The sequence below is a fragment of the Rhineura floridana genome, chromosome 5 (assembly GCF_030035675.1).
Source record: "Rhineura floridana isolate rRhiFlo1 chromosome 5, rRhiFlo1.hap2, whole genome shotgun sequence".
NCBI lineage: Eukaryota > Metazoa > Chordata > Lepidosauria > Squamata > Rhineuridae > Rhineura > Rhineura floridana.
Genome location: NC_084484.1, coordinates 181,106,687 through 181,112,860, shown reverse-complemented (window position 1 = coordinate 181,112,860; position 6,174 = coordinate 181,106,687).

Sequence of the window (6,174 nt, the reverse complement as noted above, 5' to 3'; positions counted from 1 at the left end):
CCTTAACTACTACGCCACATTACATGTTGTTATTATATCGCTTTTTACACAAAAGCGACTTATAGTGTGAGAACAGAGATAAAATTAAGCATTCATTTAAAAACAGGGCTGCAGCTATCCTGTTAGGTCAGGCTCTTGCAGATGCATTTTATCGAAACCACCCTGTTTTTTATCTAGATTTTTTTTTTTTTAAAAAGGCTCTTTGGACATTCAAACACCTAAGGAAACCCCACAGTGATATAAAAAAAAGGAGTTTGAACAAGCCAGCTGTAACTCGCCCATAACCCAAGCAACAATAGACTTCCTGATGCTGAGGAACAGCAAACAGGCATTTGTGTGGAAAGGACGTGTCAACTGCACAATTTCGTTAACATAGCAAACAGAGCGGTTTGGGCCTTTATACAGGTGTGCTGAGGGCTGCCGGTTCCTGTCAGCAAAGGCCATAAATTTGATGTCAATGTGGCATGTGTGAAAGGAAGGTCTGGAGTCTGAGAATGCGCATGCTCGCCTTAGGTGTGATTTTCCCAGCCTTCCCTAGAAAGGATTGCTGTCATCTCCTCTGCTTTTAAAATATATCCAAAGTTAGAGCTAAAATGTATTCTAAAACGGGGTGAGCAGGGGTTGGTCTGGATTGCCTTGCAGATCTTTAGGTGATTTGCAGTAGATCAGCAAGGATAGCCACACGTTTTCGGATTGCTACACATTTTGCTGCAGCAGCAATAAAATGGATAGATATATTTGGGTTTTAGGGTTTAAAAATGTTTTCTTGACTTAATATTTATTTATCTTAACTGTGTTATGGTGCAAAGCTTTTGCAATTTGTGAGCTGCCAGCATAGACTCTAACTAACAAAAAAAGACTCCCAGTCCTGAATTATCCTAATGAAATACTGAATTATATTGATGAAATAAAGAAATTGGGGGGTGGAAAGAGTCCCAGTCAGTTCGTATATGCCAAACAAATCTGTGGGCTCAGAATTCGTTGATTCTGTGTCTTTTCAGTTGGTGGGTCTTGGGGGTTACACACAAACACAATCCTGTTTTAGAATGTGCTGGTCTTGGACAGAAATAAATGAATTGAATTGAATCCTATTTTAGAAATATCAAGGCCATAGCTCAGTGGCATTTGCCGAAGGTCCCAGTTCATACTAGGCAGAACTGAGAGAGACCTCTGCCTGAAACCCCAGAGAGCTGCTGCAAGCCAGTGGAGACAATACTGAGCTTGATGGGCCAGTGTTCCTAAGTTAGAGCTAAAAGGAGATGTCCATGGTGGTGTTCCAGAGGCTCTGATGATCCCTGTTAAACCACTGTTCCTATTTGCCTCTTGGAGAGACAATGATGATGCATTTTGGAATTAAATAAAATATATTTAAAAAAATAAAACTTAAGTGCATACTGTCTTATGTATGTATGTATGTACTGCCTTCAAGTAGATTCCCACTTATGGCGACCCTATGAGTAGGGTTTTCATGAGGCTGAGAGGCAGTGACTGGCCCAAGGCCACCCAGTCAGCTTCATGGCTTACTGTCACTTAATTCAAATGGAACCTTAGTAAAAGTAAGTAAGTAAAATTTAATTTTTGTGTCGCCTATCTGGCCGAAGCCTTGGCGGGCCACGACAGGTATCTGACAGCTGTCAGTTTTGGTACTCTGACTCGATATAAATTATGAGGTGGTAAAATGGGACGGTAAGCCTGAGGTGGTATCTGATGGGGGTTCTCATCGCCGAATGCTCCTCCATGCAGAAAAGAGGGGGAGAGAAAAAAATCCCTGCACACAGAAAACTAGCCCAGCCTATGCCAGGTGCTTTGGGCTGTGACCCCGTAGCTCAGTGGCAAACCACCTGTTTTGCATGCGGAAGGTCCCAAGTTCAATCCCCAGCATCACTACAGAGAATTGAGAGAGTCCCCTGTCTGAAACCCCAGAGAGCCTCATATGTTCCAAACTCCCATCTTCCTGAGCCAATGCAATGTTGCTGGCTTGGGGGCTGATGGGAGTTATAGCCCAAAACATCTGAAGGGCACCAAGTTGCCAAAGGGTGGAGTCAAGAAGAAGGCTAAGGTAGACCCCTTCTCAATCACAGGCTGGTTTTCCATGAGCACTGAAGTGCAGGCTTCACCAACCTGGCGCCCTCCAGATGTTTTGGACTACAACACCCATCAGCATGGCTCTACACGGTCATATGAGATCAGCTCTCTTTTTTGTTATTAATCTAACCACCAGGTTTTTCCCCCAACAGCAACAAAAAGGTGTTTTTTTAAAAAAAGTAACAAGCAGGTGATTAACTTCAGATGTACTTGTCAGGATGGTCCAGAGGCACAAACAGAAAAAGGATGCTCTTAATCCCTTTCCCATCATAAAAGCACAACAATGAACATATCTTGCCGAAGGACACAATCTCTCTGTCTCTTTTTCCCCATATGTGCTCCAGCCTCTCATCCAGTTGCAAGAAGCATGCCCCAGACTTGCACTCAGAAAGCTGGTGCATATTTAGCACCAATGAAGGCTTGGCCCCTTGTTCAAACAGTGTTGGGAAGGAGGAGTGTTTATCTCCTGCAAGTCCCGTTCTCTCACCCACCAGCCTTGCTTTGTTCAAAATTTTCATTTCTTTCAATGCTCAATTGTTTTAATGGGGGGGGGTGAAAGGGGGTGGCAGAGACAGGTGTATAAAAGCTAGGAAAGTTAGGTTCCACAGAAACAGCATAATAATTCCCAGGAGGGCACTTTTTGATCTGCCATCTCCAAAAGATGTTGGGGGGAATCAGAGGGTGCAGGAGGGTTGTGCATAATATCTACCATGGTGTGTATGACAAGAAAGGCCAGTGAGGTGGTTCCGATTACTTCTTTGGTACTGCAAAACAGCAAAGCGGAATGGAAGATTTCTGCAACCTTCACTGCAACGATCAGATCCCATTACATAATCTGTATTCTTGTCTAAATGTTGCTGTCCTTTTATATTGTTTTGACTGACTGGTTGTGTGCATTGTGCTTTTATCGTGTCTTTCTTTTGTATTAATATGTGTCGATGTTCTTCATTGCTTCGGAGGCCGTTGGGCCCAAAAGCAGGATATAAATAAACGATGTCATACCATGTGGTCTCCTTGTGGAGAACAAGCGGTTGAGAATTGAATCCAGGCCTGAGAAACCAAACCAACCTTTCTCCTGGGAAAAATTGAGTTTTTGAGTTTCTGGCCAGAGTTAGGAAAAGAACAGACATTTAGTGCCAAACTTCAGTGTCTCCATTGACCATGATGCTTTGGATAAAGATGGGGGAGTTGCTCTAGTCCGGCTTCCCTGTGGTGAAAGCCATCTATCCTTGGCACCAACAATTGGTCTTCCATGCTCAGGATCTAACCAATCATGAAATTTGCGCTCAGAAAAGAATTTATGTTCCACGACATATTGGCTAGGGGCATCTTTGCATGGGTACCCAGCTACTCCCTTCTCCATTTCCTCTGGCGCGTGACTTGGCTAACTTACTTGAGCCATCTGGATTATTTTATCCTGCTATTCCGTAAATTGTTCTGGCATGTCTCACTTGGCAAGCCTCAATACTTCTGACTCTACTGCTTGTGGGTTAATCTTTGTGAGTCAATGTGTGGCGTGGAGGTGCGAGTTAATGGATGCCAAGCAGAAGGTCAGAGGGCATATTCAATCCCTCTTCCAGGTCTACAGCTTCACAGCACTGTCTCCAACACCTGCACCATGCACATTGTGCATGCAAATAAGTACGCTGCCTAGAATTTTTAAAAATGCGAGTGAGCCACAACTCCATGTCAGCTATTGTTCCAATACCAGATCTAACGCCCTTCCCAATTCTGGCTCTCAAGCGTATGCTACTCTTTCTTCATGAAAAGGGTTAATTTCCCAGATACAAGCAGGAGATTTCAGTTTCCCGGTCTGTCACTTGCACCAAATGGATTGCTTCAAAAGAGAAATGAAGAAAGAGAGAGGACTTCCCCATGCACCCTGTATTTATTTTACATTTGAAAGTTCCTGGAAATGTAAATCCTCAAACCTCTGCAGAGGTGACATCATCAACCAAACACACACAGGTAATCCGCAAAGCATCCATTTGAGGGTGGTTTGCAACTTATTATACAAAAGGCCCACTGTGGCTGAAACCATTTTAAAAATATCTAATCCATGGAAATTTGAGTCAGGATTCCGGGGATTCCACATCTAATATCGTAGGGATTTTTTTCCTGTTGCTTTTTCATATTTACTCAAATATCCCAAAATATCACTTTTGATCTGCCTTTATTTTAAAGAGCAACCCACCCCCTCCTCCCTCACAGCCTTCTTTTCCCCTTTGGCTCATTTTCACACGTCTGGACCATACTGCTGCTTCCTTTTACCGCTAAACGTCAGGCTGCTGGGATCAATCAAATCCTTTCCTCTCTTTTGTAGGACCCACGTTCTTCCCTCTGAGTTGGGAGACCACATAGGAGGTATAAATATTTATATGATACTATTTACTCAGGAAGTATGAACATCACCAATTTGTTTGAAGGACCACAGCCCAGTTCTCTGATTGCAGAGAAGTTGTGCTTTAAAAAAAATAAAAATCCTTTCTTTCCAGACATATGTATGCTTCCTCGCATCAATGGGGAAAGGACTCAGCTGTATTAATAGACTGTCATATTTATCTATTCTGTTTCTCTCTCTCTCTCTCTCTCTCTCTCACACACACACACATATATGCATTGACATTCAGCTTGTTTACAGCATCAGTCCCAAAATAATGCTGTGTTTTTCTTTAACCCTTGGCTCTGTTTATAAACAGAGTGGCTTTCAAACTTTCTACCTCCAAGACACATTTTCCGTATTGATTCCTGTGCTAAGGAATCTCAAGAGACATTGCTGCAGAACCTGTGATTGTTGCAAAGGATTCTGGGCTATGTTGTAGGAGGCCACACTTGGTTCGCTGGCTAAGCTTGTTCCTTTCACCACCAGGGAACCGTGCCCTAAAACACAGCCAACAACCCTGTCCTGCAGATGTGCATTGCAGAAAAGGCAGAAATGGCCTGGATGGAGGCCAATCAACTGAGACTGAACCCTTATAGGAACAGAAGAGGCTGCCTTATCTGAGTCAGAATATCGGTCCATCTAGCCCAGCATTGTCTACACCAACTGGCAACAGCTGTCCAAGATTTCAGACAGGAGTCTCTCCCAGACCTACCTGGAGGTGCCAGGGATTGACCTTGGGGCCTTCTGCATACAAGGGGGATGCTCAGCCACTAAACTACAGCCCTGATAAGACAGAGGTGCTGTGGATTGGTGGTTCCTGGGTCTGGGAATGAAAGGAGCAGCTTGCTCCTGATGGGATTGTGCTCCTTCCCTAAAGATCAAGTGTGGTGGGAACCCCTGGGTTGCATCTTGTTGCTGGAGGCTCGGGTAGCCACAATGCATGGAATGTGCCTGTTGGAGCTCTGGCTGATGCACCAACTCTGGCTGTTCCTGGACAGGGATAGCAAAGCCATAGAAATCTGTGCCCTTGTAACTTCCTGGCTTGATTACTGTAATGCCCTCTAACATACCTCTAGGCATTGTGTATATATCTCAAGCATGCTTTTTTTTACACACACTGTTTAACATTCAGACTGATGAAGAGCTCTGGAGAACTCAAAAGCTTGCACGCTATTTTGTTAACGATTTCCAAAGAAGAGGCTGCATCAAGCCTCTTGCAGCAAAACGAGCAAAGAACCTTGTGGCACCTTAAAGCCTAACAGATTCTGTTGCGGCACAAGTAACTCCCCTATGAGGAAAGGTTGCAGCTTTTGGGGACTTTTTCTTTAGAGAAAAGGTGAGTAATTTTAATGAGTTGTACAAATAATAAGCAATAATAATATAATATAATAACAGTAATAAGTAATTATAGTAATAGTAATAAGAGGCGACATAAAATTATGCAGAAAATGGAGAAAGTGGACAGAGAAAAGTTTTTCACTCTCTCTCACAAAGCCTGGGCTGCATAGACACTATACATTTAAAGCACATTTAAAGCTATTTATTTATTTATTTGTTTGTTTGTTTTGTATCCCGCCCTTCCTCCCAGCAGGAGCCCAGGGCGGCAAACAAGGCACTAAAAACACTTTAAAACATCATAAAAACAAATCTTAAAATACATTAAGTCAAACCACATTAAAAACATTTTAAAAACTTTTTTAAAAGGG